Genomic DNA, 22,326 nt, shown 5'->3' with positions numbered 1-22,326 from the left:
TTTTCTTAAATTGGCAGGGCTAACAAATATGCATATGATATTTTGGATTAAAAGTTCTTCATGTATTGCAGAGCAGGACACTATGACTGTCGAAAGCTCTAGAAAGTGCTTCTGACATACAGTATGAGGCCTCTGAGGAAACTATTATTTTTCTCTTGCTGTGTTTACTTCAAAAGTCACATGTAGTGATGAATTCTTTAATGAAAAGTATTGATAGGCTGCATTCAAAGGGGCTGGCATTAGCCAGCATGCTAACAGACTCCCCCACCAAAAAATGCCTTTAAAAAGTAGACTTTTTTGTTGTTATTGCAATATTCAAATGATTATTCTTCTAGCACAAATGGTTAGGATGAATGGGTGACCTCTCTCTCTTTCAATAAAAATGATTGGAGCAGATTAGCACTTGCCTAGGAACACTGTAAATTTTTTTACCCTCTGTCTAGTTAAAGTAGAAATGTTTTCCCTTCAATGATTTTAAAGACTCAAGTTGGTCTTTCATGAACACAAAGCTTTCAAAGCCACATCTGTAGATTTGACAAATATTATTTATAAAGCAACACACAATTTAATCAAAGGAAGATATGCAGTCTTTGAGGACTGAAATTAACTGTGAATAACTAATTCAATGATAGAAATAAATTTGTTTTTTTAGATAATATTCTTCTTTAGGATTCTGATGATGTTTCCTAATTGTAAAGATACAGCCATCAGCTGAGGCATAGCTTTTACATAATTTTGTGTGGGTGCAGTTTTACACCTGACCTAATACTGGCATAAACACCTCAAACAACGGAAACATACAGTTTTAAAATCATTGTCATTACAATATTTTTGTATTATTTTTAGGTGGCACTTTTTTTTATCTGGGGCTTTTATTTTCTGTATTTCATTATTCATTTTTTCCAAAAGATGGTTTTAAAATAGTTTATGTATAAAATAGTACATCCTAGTATTTTGAAATGAGATTGGCTAATTAATCAACATCCCATAATGACTACAAAGGAAAAACACAGGAAACATCACTTCAGGTCCAGCTCTCCTGTAAAATGAGACCACACATTGGCAAACACTCTGTTCTTTGTTCTCATTTCCATTCCTCTTAATTTTAATTTTGTTTATAGCAAAAGAAAATCTGCATGCAAGAAAAGCCAATGTGTATCACATTTTAAAGAGAAATAAATCAGTAATCGGGCAATGCATTTCTGGGCAAATATAACAAGCCTGCAGTAACACTGAAAGGCAGGGGAGCATAAGCCAAATGGCTCAGAAACCTGCTACCTGGAGACCCTTATGAAAATGACCTTATACATTAAAAGAAGTGCAGCAGACTTGGCTGTGAGCTTTGGAGATCTTAGAGATATAAATATGAGATCACTAGCAGCCAATGCAAAAGCTTCATGTCTGTCACACACCTCTTACTGTTTCACATTTTATTATGTTTTCTTACTTAGAAAGTAATTAACAATTAACCAATGTAAAGGACTAAAAATGTGCAAGAGAAGTGACAGCAAGCCCCATTTCCACAAAAGACTGTTGTAGAGTTTTGTTATGAGGGGAAACACATGCTAGTGCCACCTTGGTTTTGGGTCCCCAGATAGTTCTGGTGCTGAGGAAACCAAACCTGGGGTATCCTGGAGAAACTGACTGCTCGTGGCTTGGATAAGTGCACTCTCTGCTGGGCAAAAAACTGTCTGAATGGTCGAGCCCAAAGAGTGGTGGTGAATGGAGTTAAATCCAGTTGGCGACCGGTAACAAGTGGTGTTCCCCAGGGCTCAGTACTGGGGCTGGTTCTGTTCGGTGTCTTTATCGATGATCTTGATGAGAGGGATTGAGTGCACCCTCAGGAAGTTTGCAGATGACACCAAACTGGGCAGGAGTGTTGATCTGCTGGAGGGTAGGAAGGCTCTACAGCGGACAGGCTGGATTGATGGGCTGAGGCCGACTGTATGAAGTCCAACAAGGCTCAGTGTTGGGTCCTGCACTTGGGTCACAACAACTCCATGAGATGCTACAGGCTGGGGGAAGAGTGGCTGAAAAGCTGCCTGTCAGAAAAGGATGTGGGGGCGTTGGTCAACAGCCAGCTGAATATGAGCCAGCAGTGTGCTAAGGAGGCCAAGAAGGCCAATGGCATCCTGGCTTGCATCAGAAATAGTGTGGCCAGCAGGACCAGGGAGGTGATAGTGCCCCTGTACTCAGCACTGGTGAGGCCGCACCTCAAATACTGTGTTCAGTTTTGGGCCCCTCACTACAGGAGGGACATTGAGGTGCTGGAGGGTGTCCAAAGAAGGGCAATGAAGCTGGTGATGGGCCTGGAGAACAAATCTTACAAGGAGCAGCTGAGGGAGCTGGGGTTGTTTAGTTTGGAGAATAGGAGGCTCAGGGGAGACCTCATTGCTCGCTGCAACCACCTGAAAGGAGGTTGTAGCAAGGTGGTGGTTGGTCTCTTCTCCCAGGTAGCAAGCAACAGGATGAGAGGAAATGGGCTCAAGTTGTGCCAGGGGAGATTTAGATTAGATATTAGGAAATATTTATTCACGGAGAGAGTGGTTAGGCATTGGAACAGACTGCCCAGGGAAGTGGTGTAATCACAGTCCCTGGAAATATTAAAAAAACGCGTAGATGTAGTGCTTAGGGACATGGTTTAGTGGTGGCCTAGGCAGTGCTAGGCTAACAGTTGGACTTAATGATCTCAGAGATCCTTTCCAACCTTAACGATTCTATGATTCTATGATCCCATATTTCATCTGTAGCTGGTGAGAATTTGTGTATGAAAATCTACCATGAATATTTACTCTTAGACTTTAAATGTCATAAGCACACTGTCTCACCTGGAGCAATTAAAGTTAAGCTTTTTCCTTTGTAACTTCTACACCTTCAGGGAAATCAGGAGTTGTTCTTTGCCAGACAATAGTTTTGGTATTGTCCTACTTGAAATATTATATGGAAGTTACTTTATACATAAGTATGAACTTGCTCCTGAGAGCGTTAGGGTTTGCAAATGTTTCCATTTGATGTAACTGATGTGACATATGAGAAGAAGAATCACATACTTTTTTCTCAATGCAAAAGAATGAACATACATTCCTCATTAGTAAACTGAGTTCACTGACAAGATAAAGAAATGGGTGTTCATCTGTTGTTTCTCCAGTCTTACTCAATTTTTTTGTGAATCAACAATAGAAACACAGTTAGTTTCAAGCAAATCAAACATGTTTATGAAGTTGTATCCTTTTGTTAGTCACTTTATTTATTGCTTACTTCTGAGCATTAGTGCTGAAACTAATTTAGGATGTTCTCAGCTGGTGATACAGGATGTAGTCACAGGATGTTCTGATTGCATCTGATTTTTGCAATGAACTATTATCTTTGAATTCTACTGGTGGTTCTACATAATTTCTTTCAGTCTCTGTGAATTATTTCCATTTTCATACACCTGATTTCAGAGAAATTAAGATAATGAAATATAGCAAGGTAACATGATGCCATAACATTTCCTGCCCAGAAATTATGTGTCTTTCAGGATAAAGTCTGTTCTTGTGGAGATTTTCTGACCAATGTCCCAACCAAAGAGCTTTGATAAGAATCTAAACTTCAGAGCACTTCACCTAAACTAGTAATCCTTTTGAGGTCTGCCCTTCACTAATCTTTATAAGTAATTCTGCTTTGACAGAGAGCAATTTAAGCAGATCTAGCTAACTAAAAAAACTCATTAAATCAAGGAAGGATGAGGGTTTACAAAATTTCAGCAGTTTTCTAAGGAATGACATGACACTGAAGATCTATGACATGCCTGCAAGATTATTCAGACATCTCACATGGGTTGAAGGACTGTAGACTATGTTGAACTTGAGAAACTGAAGAGACCAAATTAATTGACAGTAATTAGGTTATTGGACTGTGCTACTTTTAGTTTATGTTTCTATCAACCATAGTAGAGCAAGTGGGTTAATCCCTTGGCTTTCAGCTATGTGCAATAGAAATAATAAGTCGTTTTGGTTTCAGGGGCTATGGTTTCAAGAAGCTATACATGTGCTGGTATTTTCTTCTAAACTTTTCTTTCTGATATTCTTCCATTGAATTTGAAATTCAGCTTTTCCTGCTCTGTGAAGTGTTGTGCTCTCCATGGCCCGAACATGTGCACCCTCAGGATACAGCCTGAAGCAGAAAAAACGTGATGGAGAGCAGGAGCATTCCAGCAATTCTAAGACTTTATGTCGAGCCCCTCTAATATGTACACAACATGTTAGTACAAAGCCACTTTTTCTATACATTCAAGGCAGAGTACACAGTTAGGAAAACAGAAATATGAAAGCAAGATAAAGTATTGCAAAGGCAACACATTAAAGGGAAAGCAACATTACTCCTTCCACAGGTAGTATCTATTGCATGGCATGCAATAATTCATGATAATTAAACAATGGGAGATTAATTTCAAATTTTTTCATAATGTGTTAGATTTTCTCGAATTTTCCTAACGTGGCAAAAGTGAAATTAACATATACAGTCTCTGCCTGCATAATACATGTCAGAAGCCTCTGTTTGTTAGTACTCAGAGTTTAAGCACACTGCAGCAGGCTCCTGCTGGCTTGATCACAAATTCTCCCTGCAGTTTGTCTTTTTTTATGAGCAGACAGAAAGATGATTTAGTTTCCTTTAACTCTCCCATAGAGCCGTTCCCTCCCGGAAAAAGGCATTGAACACTTAAAAACAGTGCTTAGTAACCCCCTTATCTATTTGTCTACATTTTTTTACTTGAACTCAAGTCAGTGTCTGTAAAGTTTTTTCTTTTTTTGTTCAATGGAATTGCAACTAAATATAGCTTGTATCATGCTTATTTATCTCATTTTTAAACCTGTTTACTGTTTTCTCCAGGATTCTTCAAGTTTTAGAAGGATGAGTAGGATTTTTGAGTCACATTATCTAGTTCTTTTCAAGTCCTAAAAATGAACCCAGCATTGTTTAGAAATGTGACCATCACTCAATTCAGTAAGACTATGCACCACATGTAGGACAGCCCAAAAGTCTTTTTTGTTACATTTTATCTCCAGGAAATCTAGCATTCTGGCAGTGCAATATAGTGAAAAGCATGAAAGCTGAGCCATGAACGTTACTCTAGTCATACAAAGAACTGTGCTGACGAGTACATGGAGGGCTAATCCTCTTCAAGCCATTGCTCTTAAAATGAAGGGGGACTGTGGACTCTGGAAGCACATTTCTGTCATCCTTTCTCCTTCCCATGTCAAACTACATGTTTTTATCCTTCATGTGGAAATACTGCATTTTTCCCAGACCCCCTAGTATGTGCTAACTGCTAAATGCATCATTCCATGATGAAACAATTGCATAGGCTTCTTCACAGCATTCCTGTCAGAGTAGAAGAGGGCAGGAATATATCAATCTAGTTTGTAAATGAATGCTCTTGACACATTTTCTTATGTTCTTTTTAACTGGAAAATTACATATTCAAAGGCTCTAATATAATTACCATTAGATTCCGAAAATGGAAAAAGGTAACTTCGAATTTGTCAGACTGTAAGGATTTGTCAGGTCATTCTGAATTTTAAAGAGACAATTATGTTTCTATTTTTTCCCTAGTTCCCATTACAAGGAGCTCTGAACCCTCCTCTCAAGGAGGTCAGTTGAGGTACTGTACTGGAAATGCTACGGGCCTGAATCAGTATGGTAATTCCTATTCACTTTGTGAGCAAAGTATGACACAGCATTACCACTTAGGATCAGCATATGAATGCACAACCATAAATAAGTTCAGAATTAGTTACAAAGTGGTCACTGAAAAAGTATGCTGAAGGTGTCTCCTCCACCCTTAGTCCTCTGAGGGCCCGTTTTGTAACTATAGCAAATGGTATCAGACACTGCCAGCCAGCTGACACTGTGATGCTGTAACCACATTTCTTTTCAGGAGTCACTTCTTGTAAACACAGAGGCTGTCAAATTGAAGGGGAATATGTGAACACTAAAAGTGCTGGCACTAATTACTATGGCAACTCTGAAAATTCTGATGTTAAAATTAGACACTGTGGTTTACATTTCTCCTTTTCTCTGGAGGAAAAAAACCAATAAGATTTCATATATCTTACTTATAATGAAAATATTTAAACATATGTACATTCTTTTCATAGAAAATCTTTAAATACAAATTGGAATCCCAAACACTAACTGATTCAGATCTGAAATCCTTGAAAGATTGTAAATATGAAGTGAAAATATTCTACAGATATGTTTTGCAGATAGAATTGAGCAATGCAGTTTGGAATGTAGACAGCAATTATCTTCAACTCACGCTTATGTCACCAGTTATTAAAATGCTTTATTTCCGAAAAGCAAACAGCAACATTCTATGTGAAGAAGTAAAATCTTGTAAAATGTCATCCTTTGAAACAACTAGAGGAATGTCAAGGGTGCATTTAAGAGGCACAGAACACCTTCTTTGATGGCCTAGAATTAAAAAATTGATTTTGAGAAAGATTTATCTGGGGAAGAGGGAAATAAAAATTTAAAATCAAACTGAAGAACACACACTGAGATTCCCACCTTGATAGCAAGACTTCAACTGATGCTGCCATGGCTTGAACTAAAACCCTGAGTTATTCTAATATCTAAGAGGGGATGTAAAAATAATAGAATTAGAAAACCTTACAGATTTTTGTTGTTAGCCACTTTTGGATAGCCTTCCCCATTGCTTTAAATGAATGTTGAAATGAAGACTGACAAAACATCAAGGTATGCGGGGTAGAGCAGAGGGCACCAGTGCTGCTGCCAGTTGTAACTGCTGTGTTCACAAAGGTGGTAAGGTGACCAGAGGAAAGGGCAGCCCTGCACTCAGCATTTACTTTTCCTCACACACATCACAGCATGAGCTGGTCCGGGGAGGCACCCTCTCTGACTGCCCCAGGGCTCCTCCTCCCACTGGTAAGTGAGGATGGAAAGGGAACCACTGTGTGTATAAATCTTGTTTGCACTGGATTCTGGGAGAGGGCTTGAATGTCCTTCCAGAGCTAGGAAATGCTCTGAAGGCCCAGAGTGTAACCTGTATCAGAATCAAACTTAAAATAAATATTGAAGACCACTGACTTCAATAGAAATTAGCTCTGCTGCACCTGGTCTAGGTACTTGATTCAAGTCTCAATACTATATGGTTAGTTTTCAGACATACTCCTCCCATACATGAATGTCTCTTAGTAGGGCCAAAGCATACACATCTCTTGACAGAGACAGACAATTTTTGTCAAAAAAAGATTAACATGAGTGATAAGAAAAGAGCTCCCTCATTTTTATGTAGTCAGATACTGCTCAACAAACAGTTAACTTCAGTGCTAAAATGGTGAGGGATTTTATGCCTTTGTTCTCTTAAAACTAATCAGCAATCAAATGCATCTACATTTTTACTGGCTTCAAAAACGACTGCAAGAGCAGTGAGAAAGCTGGGAGAAAGTTACTGGTTCATGCAAACAAAGATGAACACCATAGTCCGTCGATTTCCATAATGAAAACCCATCAGAGCTTCTAGTTTCTTACAGTGGCCCAGAAATACAACACAACAATGATATACTACACTACATTATCTGTGCAGTTTCTTCACTTTACAAAGCATGGAAAATGTGTGGGAGATGAGACAAAGATGGGACTCTTGGCAGAGCAGGGAGCTGTGCTCATTAACAGGTTTCCCCTTCCCCCTCTCACTTTGTCACAGTTGTCAGCTCATCTCAGATTATGGAAATGCTTTCAATCTGCCTTTCTGTATTAGCATGTCATTAGTTTCACACTTTGTTCTTTCATCAGTGGCTCTTAATTACTGTAATTTTGTTCTACAGTCTTTGGTAAACTCATGCAGTGTCCCTTTTTCACATTTTCATCCCACTGAATTGAAGGCGATGACTCCAGCAGTTGCAAACGGAGTTAACGCAGGACTAAAATATCCCACCACACACAAACGATTACATACCCACATCATGGCTCCCGCTTTTGTGCAGTTATTTCAGGAGATAAGGCTTTGATGTGAGTTAAAGAAAGGTCATTGTCCAGCACGTGTGGAAGGGAAGGAGAACAAAACAGAATTCATTACCCTTTATCTGGACCTGGTTGTGTCTTCAGTCCAGTTCCCTGGACGATTCTCTGGTGCCTGCTTCTGATTAGGCATCAGATGTCCTTGCTTGCTTGCCAGTGCCAGTGGCCAGCAGGAATAGGCTTTAGCTGTATAACACTTGCAGGGATGGACTAGGGGTGGTATATTTTGCTCACTCCCAGCTAACAAAAGCAAAATGCTGAACAGTTACAAACATAAATATTGTTCTGAGGATAACTTCCAGCTGACAGCTTCCAAAAAAGTATGTTCAAAGGTAGAGTGACCCTATCTAAACACAACCTTTATAAGACAACTGTGTTTCAGGTTTGTTGGGGTTTTGTTTGTTTGTTTGTTTTGTGTTTTTGTTTTTTTTTTTCTGATCTGTGAAGACAAATTCTTGCCTTCTTACTGGCACTGTTTCTCTCTCTTCTTTTCAGGCAAGAGACATAAAAAACATAAAAAAACATTTAAAAAAAGTGTGCAAAGTTTCTATATGACCAAATTAATTGCACTCTTAAGGCTGATAGAGGGGCACTTAAAGTGGTAGATAAGGTAAGCCTCTGTAAGCAGACACAGATCAGTTTTCTGCAACATACATTTTTTGCCATTGAATGTGCTAGCTATAAACTTCTAAACCCAGAACCATTTAATTGAACTTTGAGTTGCAAGCTGCAAAACTCATTGATCTTAATGCAAATTGCATGGCTAGAAACCATGTTTCTTTGCAAATGTATGTATAGCTGTTCAGTCATTTTTTGTTATTTAGTATTTCTACCAACTGAGGCATTTATACATGAGGTAAAGTGAGTGGAAGTTACTATAACAGAAATTTCTGTAATGTTCGGATTTCTACAATTAATGTTTCCATACCTTGCAAGAGACTGTATGCCATCATATTATAGATAAAAGCATTATCTCCGCAAAGCTGACCTCATGAGATCTTACATCAGTGTATAATTTTATTAAAGGGTGAAGCACAAATACAATATAAGGCAAAAATCACATGAGGCTCTTTTGTTATTGGGGTGCACTGAAGCCTACAAACGGACTTGGCGGCCTATTGTACACAGTACACAGGCCAAGAAGTAGCATGGACCTCAGAGGCCTACTAGCCATGTGTCAAATAAGAGAAGAAGGGAGCAAAATGGAGATGTATTAGTCACCAATGTCAAGCAGAATCCACTCCAGACATCTGTATAAGGTGCTTGTTTAAAAACATAACAGAGTTTCGCCGCAGTATCTTATGTTGATGATGAAAGAGAGCTGATGTGTATGGAGGTGAGCTCAGCTCCAGAAGTGCAGAAAAGCAGCATTCATTTTAGGGAATGCAGAAGATGGTTGGCTGGCATGGTGCTGAGCTCTTAACTTATGTTTACTCAAAGTACATAACGAAAAAAATATGATTGTGTACTCTGTTTTGGATTTGCCTGGGTTTCTAATGGTTCTCATCCTAACTTTGAGTTCTAGCACGGCTTCCACTGAATTTATTAGGTTTGTTAGGGCAAAAATAAGGACATTATCAAATTTTTCCTCACACAATAAATGTAATTGCCCTTGTCAAAAATGTACACTCCATGTGAGTTACAATCTCTTTAATAAAGCTTCAGGAAACTGCATTATGTGAAATGAAGCATGTGTTGTTAATCAGTCAAAGGTTACTCAAGCCAGACAGGTATCCTCCACAAACCATTACTGTTAATTGAAACTGATAATGCTGAAACTGGAAGGATTTCTAAAGGGTCAATGGCAATGGTGATGATGATGTTTAATGGCATCCTATTTCTAGGAAAGGCATCTTGATCTCATATGTTTTAGCAGGTTGTCAAATTGCATTGCTTTGATTAAACTTTGAGCTGCAACCAGTTGTTCCCATGATCAAAAATATACTAGTTGACAAAGCAAGTCACGTTTGATTCCTTTGGCATTTGTTCAAGAACAACTCCTGTGACTGAAGAAGTTTTCCACCAGCTTCTGCAAGGTCCTCTGAGCCACTTCAGCTCTGACAGCATGGGCTTTCTCAAACAGGTTCCTAGCTTCCATGATGTTTGTATCCTCACCTTTTCCCGTGAACAAGTTAACAACCTGTTTTCCAGGGTAAGCAGTAAATTTCTTCCTGACTTCTTATTCTTATCTATATAACCATGGCATGCAGGGGGCTGGGCACAGACCCCATGGAGGTAGGCATGGTGTACACCCTATCATTATTCTTCTCCAGCCACTGGGAATTTCATCTCAAAATTCATATCCAGCATCTTTTCTACTCTCCTTTTTTCTTGTACCCCCTGATGCACAAGCCTGAAAGCTAGACTGTCCTTTCTTCATGTGACACTTGGCCATATCAAAGAATCCTTTTCTTCTCTAGTTAAAGGAAGAGGTGCCACAACACCTCCACAGCAGTTATTTATTGCTGTCACCCTGTGCTTCCTCAAGTTGTCCTGCATTTCCTCCAGGCCTGGAAGCACTAGTTGCCTATTAGCAAATGTAGTGCCATAGTTGCCTGTGGGATATCAACAGTGCAAGTAGTGACTGTCAGTTGATCTCATGTGAACCAACCAGTCCTGGCATAAATTAGAGCAGGTATAGGGTTGCTGCAGTGTGTGCTCACCAGCTGTGTGAGACTAGCATAACAACCATTTGTCAATGTCTTCATAGGGTTTTGTTAACTCCATCCATTCAGGAAAAACTGAAGATAGGCCCTAACAACCTCTCACAGCCCCGCTGTGGCTTGTTCGCAGCCGTCAGTCCTGTTCTCTCACTCTACAGACACATGCATTGTCAATCTTACTTTCTCCTTCTCAAAACCTTTAAGGTGCAGATTGTAATCGCAGTAATGAAGCTTACCTGAGTGGATAGTTCACAGTACTTCTCTTCCAACAGCTGCAGGAATCCTGCTGCCTCCAAACCTGTTCAGTTCAAGCCACCTGTCTCCCCCTTTCCTGAAGCTGGGTGCAGCGTTTTGTAACCTCAGCAATCACCACCCCCTTACCAGGGCTGAAGCTTTATAAAGAGTGATAGAGCTCACAAGAAAATTGGCTTTAAACCCAGTTAAGCACTTGATTCCTTAAGTAATCTCAACCCTTTGCATTCGTCATTATCTGCTTTCTCCCAGATGATGTTTTTTACACCACTTTTCCAAAAGCTGATCTTACCCTTACCACAACAGCAAAGATGCTGCAAAGCTTCTGAGACAATTTAGGAGTTTCAAATGATGTCTAGTGTAGCTTTAATCTGCCAAATAATGTCATCCAAATGACATTCATCCTTCACTCTATTCCCCTTCCCTGCAGAATTCCATTTTAATAAAAAACTCACTGCAGAAAATCTTTAAAATCCTCCATCAAAGCCTTCTGTAAAGATGGCTTTGTCTATAAATGGCCCATAAAATAACAGAAATTCCTTCTGTCTTACTCTCAAAGTGAGGGCAGATGAAGAGGCAACTATGATTTACTCATATGGCTGAATGAAATTGGTACAGATTTCTAAAATACTTTCTAAAAGTTTATTAAAAAATAGATATATTGCATCACAAAAAAATGGGTTATGTAGAATATGGCCTATGCAATCTGTCTTATCAGTCTGATTCATGAATCTTATCTGGCTGCAAAAGGCACTTTCTGAATCGCTTCACTTTGATACAGTCCTTCTTTTGATACTTCTCAACTCTTCTCACTTCTGTATCAAAATAGGATAAATATATCCTGCTCTGAAGGACTGCTTTTCAGTTTCTCAGGAACTGATGGAGCTTTTAGAAAAGGCAACTAGTTCAGCTAGCTTGTGTCCCCTCACTCCCTACCAATCTCATCCATTCAAGGTGGGTGAGACAGAACAGGAAACTCTGGTTCACCTTAAGTTGTGTTGGAGGGTAAGATGGCAGCAAAATACTGAATAATCATAAGTTAATTTTTAAAAATTTTAGGAAAAAAAAAGAAAAGAAAGACAAGGTTTTGCAAGAGTAAGACAGGTAGAACATCTAAACATATTTTGTTGGCAGTGTTGAAAGACTTGCTTCCTAAGCAAAGTTTTATTTCATTAAAAGGTAGATACAGAACCAGATCCTGAGTGCTGTCCAAATGTGGTTTTAGTGAGTGGCTGCCTTGAAACTGTCTACAAGTGTAAAGCCATTCCCAGCCCATCTGTTTTGCTTATTTTCTGAGCAAGACTACTGTGATACCACTTGAGCTCCTATGTCAAGTGGCAGAAATTGTGTGCTACACTCTTTCATGCTGCACATTGGGCAGGAATCATATTAGCTTTATGCTCCTCTTTTAGTGCTTGCATGCTGTCAAAGACTGTTGGAAGTTAGGTTACACCTTTATGTGGTCTGACTCATGCCAAAATTGGGTAAGTGAACTAGCCAGAAAGATAGTGTGAATATGCCACTGAGTATATTTATAGAGAAAAGTCCTCTAATTCCAGAGACATGTAAAATACACGCTCTGTATTACTGGTATTACTCTGTAAATTCTGAAATTGCTGTAGTAATCTGGAGTATACAGCTTGCCATTACAAGATCAGTTGCTTTTCAGTCATAGGAAACCTTGGAACACTTCTATATTGAGTGAGTTCTAACAGATGCTTCAGTCTTAGAGGTATTCCTTAATAGCTTCACAAAATTGTCATTTCTTCCTTCTCCTAAGTGTTAAATGTCACCAGCAATAATTTAATTGGTCACTTGCTGCTCTCCAGAGTTTTTACCTTTATTGGTCTCTGGGTGAATCTGTTTTGACAGCCTTATGATGAGGGCAATTTGGCATATGTTTGTTGCCATTACTAATGACCACCACATTTAGCAAGTCTAAGCAACCTGGAGTAGACAAAAAAAGAAAGAGATTATATCAGGCAGTAACTGAAGGAGCCATTTGTTCCCTTTCGTAGGAGGAAATGTCACTGCCTAAAAAAACTCAAGAACTGACAAAACACAGATTCTCTTATTTCTATAATCCTAACACCTAGCAATACATACAGAACATTTCCTGTCACCAGTGTCAGTGACATTCACCTTAGTGCACTTTCTTTTGTAATCAGGATTTTACTATTGCTCTTTGGTGCTTTAGACTAGGTTTTCAGTAATCAAAATTAAGCCAAACTCTTGTCTATAAATACCTAACATTATTATAAAAGAACATGAAAGGGGCAAATAAATTCACCATTTAATAGTAGTGGGATCACAGTCCCAGGTTTTCAAACCCCAAATATGGAATGTCTTAGTTTTATCAATAGCGTATCATAGCACTTAGCATATATCTCTGGCTATGCTGGTAGTCAAGCTGGTCAACTTAGTGTCACAGTTCAGTCCTCAGCAGGTAACTGCCTTCTTAACAGCAGCAGCACTGTGGTTTATCTTAGAAATATCAATAAAAAACTTCCCTGAGATGCTCCATATCTTTTCTGCCTGCTCATCCCTAGGTCTTTTCCCTGTGACATCTTTGTATCATTGGGTATCCTACTTACCACTGCAGGACAAGGTGGGTCCTGGACAGAAGCTTGTAGTACCTATTTTGCACCTATGTATTCATTCCACAGATGTTTTTTGATTGACAATCCAGCAGAGCTTTTAGTAGTACGAATTACATCTGAAAACACATTCAGGTTACTAACTGAGAGAGAAATCAGTGGTTTCTACTGGAAGGCTGCCTGAATACCATCATTTGAAAAACAGGCCTGCATGGACAAACAAAATTAAACATAAAGCACACAGGAGGTGAACACAGGGACAAGTAACCCATAAGAAATAGGGAGACACTGCCCCAGCATGCAGAGGTTGGTTAGGAAAGCCAAAGCCACCAGGAGCTGACGCTGGCAAGTGGCATAAGGTAACAAAAAGGGCTGCTAAAGGTGTATCATCAGCAAATGGAAGAGAAGGGAAAATGCAGGTCCATTGCTGAACTGGGCAAGGGACATCATGACAAAAGACATGGAACAGGTCCAAGTTACGCAATGACTTCTTTGCCTGCATCTCACTATTATGATTTGCTTTCAGGAATCTTCAGGACTCTGTTAAGATTTGCCTTCAGGAATTTGCCTTCATAGATAAGCTGTTGATGTGTGGACTGGATAAGCAGACAGTGAGGTGGATGGAAAACTGTCTGAATGGCCAGGACCAGAGGGTGGTGATCAGTGGTACAAAGTCTAGCTGGAGGCCAGTAACTAGTGGTGTACCTCAGGGATCTATAATGGGTCCAGCCTCGTTCAACATCTTCATTAAAGATCTTGAAGATGAGGCAGAGTGTATCTGCAAGTTTACTGATGACACAAAACTGGAAGGAGTGGCTGATACACCAGAGGGTCATGCTGACACCCAGAGGGACCTTGACAGGCTGGAGAAATGGGCTGACAGGACCCTCATGAAGTTCAACATGGAGAAGTGCAAATTCCTGCCCCTGGAAAGGAACAACCCCATGCATCAATGTATGTTGGGGGCCACTCAGCAGGAAATCAGCTTTGCAGAAAAGGCCCTGGGGGTCCTGGTGGACACAAAATTGAACACAGGCCAGCACTGTGCCTTTGTGGCAAAGAAGGCTAATGGTCTGCATGAGGAGAAGTGTTGCCAGCAGGTTGAGGGAGGTGATCCTACCCCTCTCCTCAGCACTGGTGAGGTCACAGTTGCAGTTTCATGTCCCATTTTGGACTGCCCAGTACAAGAGAGAGCTGGAGCTACTGGAGAGAGTCCAATAAAGGGCCACAAAGATGAAAGAAGTGGAGCCATTCTGTGAGGAAAAAGTGAGACAGCTGGGACTGCTTAGCCTAGAGAAGGCTAGGGGGGTTCCTATTAATGTATATAAATACCTGAAGGGAGGGTGCAAAGAGGACTGAGCCAGGCTTTTTCCAGTGGTGCCCACTGACAGGGCAAGAGGCTATGGGCACAAATTGAAACAAAGGAGCTTCCATATAAACATCAGGAATCACTTTTTGCTGTGAGAGTGACTGAGCACTGGCATAGGTTGCCAAGGGAGGTGGTGGCGTCTCCATTGTTGGAGATATTCATAAGCTGTCTAGACATGGTTCTGGGCAATCAACCCTGCGTGTCTCTGCTTGAGCTGAGCAGGGGGTATGGCCCAGATGACCTCCAGATGTCCCTTCCAACTTTAACCAATTCTGTGATTCTGTGAATCCCAGGCCTCTGACACCAGTGGGAAAGTCTGGAGCAAGAAAAAATTACCCTAGGTGGAGGAGGACCAGGTTAAGGAATATTTGAATAAACTGGATATACACAAGTCCACAAGACCAGATAGGATAGACTCAGGAGTGCTTGGGGAGCTGTCTGATGTCACTGTAAGGCCACTCTTGATCATCTTTGAAATGACACTCAAGGAAGGTTCTTGAGAATTGGAAGAAAGCAAATGGCACCCCATCTAGCAAGATGGAGGATCCAGGGAACTACAGAGTGGTCAGCTTCTCCTTGATCCCGGGGGGGAGATGGAGCAAATTAAGCTGGAAACCATTTCCAAATATATGAAGGACAAGCAAGTGACTGGGAGTAGTCAGTATGGACTTTCAAAGAAGACATCATGCCTGACCAACCTGATTGATAGCCTTCTACAATGAAATGACTGACTGGGTGACTAAGGGGAGGGCAGTGGATGTTGTTTATTTGGACTTTAGCAGGGCTTTCAACTCTTCCATATCATCCCTATAGGCAAACTGAAGATCTACAGACTAGATAAATGGACACTGAGGTGGACTGAAAAAGATCTGAATGGCCAGGCCCAAGTCCAGATCCAGGCCAGTCACTGGTGGTGTACCTCAGTAGTCAATACCGGTGACAATACTATTTCACATCATCATTAATGACCTGGACGATGCGACCGGGCACACTCTCAGCAAGTTTGCAGGTGATACAAAACTGGCAGGAATAATTAATATAGCAGGTAGGTGCTACCATCCAGAGGGATCTTGACAGGCTCAAGAAACACACAAACAAGAAACTTACGAAGTTCAGCAAAAGTAAGTGCCAAGTTCTGCTCATGGGCAGGGATAATCCCAGGCAACAGCACACACTAGGAGCTGACAAGGACTGGAAAACTACTTTGCAGAGGAGGACCTCAGGTCCCGGTGGACAACATAGTGACCATGAGCCAGCAATGTGTCCATGCAGCAAGAAAGGCCAACAGCCTTCTGCACTGCATTAGGAAGCCCATTGCCAGTAGGAAGAGGAAGGTGATCCTTCCCCTCTGCTCAGCACTGGTGAGACACCTCTGGGTCCAGTTCTGGGCTCCCCAGTACAGGGAGACATGGACATACTGGAGTGAGTCCCGTGAAGGGCCACAAAGATGATTAAGGGACTGGAGCATCTGTCATACAAGGAGAGGCTGAGAGAGTTGGGAGTCTAGAAAAGAGAAGGCTCATGGGGATCTTATCCATATGTATAAATAACTGATGGGGCGAATACAGAAGACAAGAGCTAGGCTCTTCTCAGTAGTGCCCAGTGGGTTTGGTTAAATAGGCGCAGGTTGCCCTTTGAGGCTGTGGACTCTCCATCTGTGGAGATATTCAAAACCCAACTGGACGCAGCCGTGTGCAATCTGCCCTAGGTGATTCTGCTTTTTTTGGGGTTTGGAGCAGATAATCTCTGGAAGTCCCTTCCCATTTCAGCCTTTCTGTGATTGTGTGCGATTCTGTAAAATAGGTGCAGTACACAACCATGAGAGTTTTCAGTAAGGTGCTTATTCATCTTCACGGAACCCAACCCGACGAGTCTGGGGGCACTAACAGAACCAGCCTTGCAGCAGAGAAGTATGGGTGCATTTTCCCTCCTTGTTTCCCTCCCAAACACCTTTTCTGACATTTTCAGTACTTCATTTACTTACAAATACTACTGTCAGACAACACTTAGCAGTTAAGTCTGTAATAAATCAACATAGTTGTCGTGTTAGCAGCAGAAAGAGTATTATAAAAATGTGACCTCATAAAGTATGATATGTGTCTCAGGAGCTAAGCACCTCCTGCTTCTTCAACATTTTCTCTCTCAGTTTTCAATGGTTCACTTCTCTGTGTCACTGAGCCCTTTAATATCTGCTGAATCAGTGAATCTTCTATGCTTCAGTCCTAATTTTCGAGATGCGTTTTAAAGTCTGGAAAGGTTGTGTGTTCCTGTTCCTGGCAAGACACTCAAGATGTCCGGAGAAGAGACTGAGGGAAATGGTAATAAAATTCAGGATAGTTTAAAGAGAAGTGACAGGCAAATGGAAATGGCTTGCAATAGAGCTGGGAACTAATTCAACAAAGTGCTGTAGTTTAGAAATTTTACACAGCAGTGACATCATTACAGTGTCTAACTTAATCATGTTTGTATGAATAAACTAGCAAGGTGTTGAAAAAGAATTTTACCTAGATTATATAATTTTGGGTTAAATACATAAGCTTACAACGAAATTTGTGCCAAAAACTTAATTCCTTGCTATTGAGATACTGAAAAGGAGATAGATTTCCTTAGTCCTCAAAGTTTGTCATCAGTACCTACAGTACAGCAGAAGCTAAAAACTGAAGGTGGAATAGGAAGGGGAAGGAAGATGGGACAAGACTGCAGAAGCTCCCTCCGACTGCCAGTTTTTTGTCATCAGTGGACATTACAATCTCAAAAAAAAAATATTTTTTTTTCTTCAGAAGATGTACTGTAGCATTGGTATTACCATTTCTCTACCACTAAGCTTCAACTGTTAGTACTAAAGACAGATCTCCCATCTTATTTACTCTGTTCAGAAAAAGAAAATCCCAGTAACACAGCACTGGAATAGATATTTACCACACAGGGTGGGGGTAAACCAACATGAAAACAAATGCAGGTATTTTAGGCTCGATAAAAAGCAAACAAAAGTAGGAATATTTTAATATTAGCTTGGCATTTGCTCCTTAAGCCACCTCCAGGTAAGGCAGTGGGGTGCAGTGCTGTGGAAATGTTTCCCATAACATGTTTCCCATGTTTCTCAAACAGCACTACACAGTATTCTGTACTCAATGCTTAACGGTTACATCTATGCTAGTCCTTCAGTTGCTTTTATTAAACCTTTCTAAGTTCTTCTTCTCTTCTTCCTGCAGTTGCTTTCCTTCTATTTCTTCTATTTCTTGTGCTATTTTTTCCCACCTATTTTAATGTCTACTTTAATTAAATTTTATGGTTACACAGGTGGTCCATTTTCTGTACTGTGTCTGTATCTTCTCCTTCCTTTCAAATTTATGTCCTCTTATTTCTTTGTCTCTTTATTACTGGCTCTTGTCCTTACATACCAATGCTAGTAAAATTGCTTACCCACAGACTGAATTTCTACTTCACAAGCAAAAAAATACCCATTTTCTTGGCTCCTTGTATGATTTCCCATGCACTTTCCTTCCCTTTGCCCACCAGTATCTGCTCCTGTCACATACACAGCATTTATGCTTGCTTCCCACAAGGTTTAATGAATGGGCTTCCCCATCTGGTGTTGAGCTGAATCCAGCCAGACCTCGTAGCTCCCTGCGGAGCACACCAACATGTCAAGCATAAAAAAGAAGACAGGGAATCTCCTTTTTGGTTTTCCTCTTTGGTTTCTTGCATGTTCCTTTCTTTGCCAGCCCCATGTTTCTCTCACAGTGGGCTCTCTTCTAGGGGTGTTTTAGGATAAATCTTGATCTCTCTGGTCTCTTTCGGACATGAGGGCAAGATCCAAGGATTTGCCCTTGTGTCTTTCCCTTAAACACCTGTTGGTCATGGCAGAAGTTATGACTGATGATACAATTCTACAAGCAATACAAATCTTCTGCTACTGGCAGTTCTGGAGTGGAAAACATAGCACTTCTCATTCACTTTTACCAGAGACATCTTCCTATAACTTGTTTTGTTAAAAGTACCTATAATCTCTGGATATTCTCCAGTATCAGCACATGCCAGGTGCATGGCTCATCACTTGGCCCCAGTTATTGAAATAAATTTGCTGAGCTTTGTCAACAGAAAATATTCAGTCATAACTCATATTCATTCTGGATTTCTCATCAAGCAAAGCCAATGCAGCAAATAGAAGACCATAGGTGAACATACTTTATTTCAGCCACGTAGCTGTGCTTGCAAGGTTACACCAGCTGTATACTACTGTCCAGAAGCCTTTGCTTAAAGAAACTCTTTCTTATTTAGAGCAGTGATGTGCCATGTAACAGTACAAAACAGTGCCACACAGCAGCACAAATTACAATGGAAAGACTAGAGCCTCTTAGGCACAAATAGAACAAAGATGTCAAAACTTTGTCAAAGCTCACTCCCAGTTAAATAACAATAAAGTGTGTCATGTCTAAAAGGAGAACAGGAAAAAGTCATAATTGCCAGTTAAACTATCACTGCAGTGAACTTGGGCTTGCTGGTCAGAACAAACCAGGTGTGAAAGGGCTACAGTTTTGGCATTGCTCCAAACAGTTTCAACATTTGTCACTGCATGTACAAGTGGAACGCAAAGCAAGGCAAAAAGCTTTCAGGAAGAAAGGAAAGCTGAGTTCTACTTTAAAACAAGTTTTGTGTTCCACACTCTTACCATAACAAAGACACACACAACTCTCTGGATTTACAGCATTCCTATCCATCCTGTCACCCATGAAACACTTTTTACTGCATTCCTAACTTAACTGCATTCCTCATTTTTGTCTTCAACTGGTGGTAGCACTGTGTTTGGACTTTGTGCCTGCTCCCAGCAGTCATGCACTAAAAGCATGAAGGCACATCCTGGGGTACCATGATGCTTTGTAAAAACTCAGGCTTCTACTTACGTCTGTCCGAGACAGGAGAATTGTCCTTACCTGGGAGCAGATCTGAGTTTTGGTTTTGAGGCTGAACTATGCTCAGCAGTTCTCTCTCTGGTCACTCATGGTTCAACAACCATCTTCAAAGCATTTATCTTTTCTTTAGTCAGCAGTGTATGGACAATTGTTTAAATTAAGCACAGTTTATTGCTCCATATTACCCTAAGCAAGGGCAAGAGCAAGTCATGAAGCCTTCCCAAATAACCAATAATAAAAATGTTCATGATCTCAAGCACAAACATTTTTTTTTCATCATTAATTTTATTCTTTCTATCCTTTTTTTGATGGAATCACCTAAAGGCAATTTACCTGCTCTAAGCAAAAGTATTTGGCACCTACGTTAGCTAGCATACGTCTCTTTTAGGAATATCTCCACAGAGCCCATTGCATTGCTGGGGCCTCCTTTTTAAAGGCATGCCTTCAGTGGGTGTGCCCAGAAGTTGTGCCCAGATGTATTTGACCTAGGTACCTACCATCTGATTATGCCACATCAGAGTCCCTCTGAATTTGAGGATCAGTCTTGCACACGTTTGGGTAAGTCCAGTAAGTCTTGCCTGCTGTATGAAGCTGGATGCTATGCCCATAGCTTTGCAGTCACTTAAAATCACTGGTAGACACGGCTGATTTGTGAAGAACACGACCACACTGCAGACATCCTATGCAGAGCTGAGGAGATGTTCCCACCAGCACTACAAAAGAAACAAAACCCAGCAGCCTACAGTATATAGTACATCTTTTGATCTCTGTCTACATGGTTAAGCTTTCCACTAATGCTAAATAGGCACTAAATCAGCAAGGATGCTTTTAATTTATCCTCAAAGTTTCTATAAATGGTGAACATTGAATAATTAGATGCCTAGAAAATAAGGATGTAAAACTACAGTTTGTGTTATATAATCCATATATGTGCTGTCTTACATCTTAATAACTGTTATTTTATTAAAATTACAGAACTGACAAATATGTTTCTGAAATTCTAGATTAAGGATTTGAAGGCAAAAAAAAGCCAAACAAACAAACAAACAAACAAAAAAGAGATCACGAAAATACCCAGATTCTGTTCATTTTGCTAGACTTAAGGATTGGAAAGTTTTTGCATTTCTTTGCCTTGGTGGGATTCCAGTATGAAGGAGACCAGAGGAAAGGATGAAGTAATAATACTCAGAACACTTTTAACTTACACTGACAGGCAAATGGAAACAATCTGAAGCAGGACTGGAAACTCATTCAGCAAAATACTCTAGTTCAGCAGTTTTATATGGCAGTGACATCATAAAACCATAACACAAATACCATGCTAGCTCAAAAAGTTTCAAATACTGTAGTAATATATATTGCAAATGGGAAGACCCAAGGAAAAGAAAAGTAGGAAGGAGAGAGTGAGTCATGAAAAGCCACCTCATTAATCAAGTGAATAAATGCTGACAGAAGAAAATGTAAAGAAAATTATTCTAAGAAATGAAAGAATTAAAAATGGACTGATTTAACTTTATATGTTACTTAAAACTTATGACAGAGTATAACCTTTGGTGACATTCAGTTATTGTAAGTAGTTAGACTTTTGTGAAATGTCTCATTGTGCTGCAGTTTAGGACCATAATCATCACTACAACCCTCACATGATGGCTGATTTTTGTGTGTATCTACTATAGACATTTTTTGTTTTCTTCTTATCTGATTCTCCTTTAAAAATAGAGCAGAAACACAAAACTTTCCTCCAGTCAGTGGAGGACCAATTCTTAGTCCACATTTTTTTCCAAAAATTTTAACCTATTTCAAGTTGCAGGAAAATCAGATCTAGACTGCACACATGTTTTGTTTATATCTTAAAGCTAGTGTTGTTCTTTGGAGCAAAATCTTGTGTGGCAAACTATGTCTTAACTAATCACTAGAATTATTTCTTAAGAAACCAAAATAAGTTTAAATTACTTATTTGCTCTATTTAAAGAAAGTGGTTGTTAACTCATGCCCCTTGGAAGTCTCCACAGTTCCTCAGGATCTGCAGTACACTCCTATGAGCCCTTTTACCAGGATTATAGTTTTTGCAAGAGTCTTGAGGCACTGTTAAGCACACACTGGTACAAAGGCTCCAAAAGGCACTTTTGTGCATGTCCTTCTGGTCTTTGGTGAGTGCAGAAGGTGCCTCTCTCTGTACTGCTTTTTGGGAAGACTGTTTGGCACCTTTTTCCCCACGTCAGGTCCCATGATATGGTAGGACTCCAAGTGCGTGGTCCAGGACCACGAGCCCCACTGAGTGGAAGGACTGCTGGTTTTGCCCCTTCCTTCACAATGCCCCTTGAGAGGAAACAGGGAAGAGGTGTGGCACCAGATTCCCTTTCCACCCAGTGACAGGCAGATACAGGATCTGCACAAGATATCCTGCCACCCCAACCCAATGAAACCTCAGTTCGGCATCCTCCTTTCACTCCTCCCAGACCCTTATTAAAATGGCCCTTCTGCTTCCCAAAAGCAGCTGGTGGCAG

Source organism: Nipponia nippon, unplaced genomic scaffold (assembly GCF_047370975.1).
Source record: "Nipponia nippon isolate SJK-2023a ecotype South Korea unplaced genomic scaffold, ASM4737097v1 scaffold_8, whole genome shotgun sequence".
Lineage (NCBI taxonomy): Eukaryota > Metazoa > Chordata > Aves > Pelecaniformes > Threskiornithidae > Nipponia > Nipponia nippon.
The sequence above is the reverse complement of the archived record's forward strand: the minus strand, read 5'-3'. Positions refer to the sequence as shown.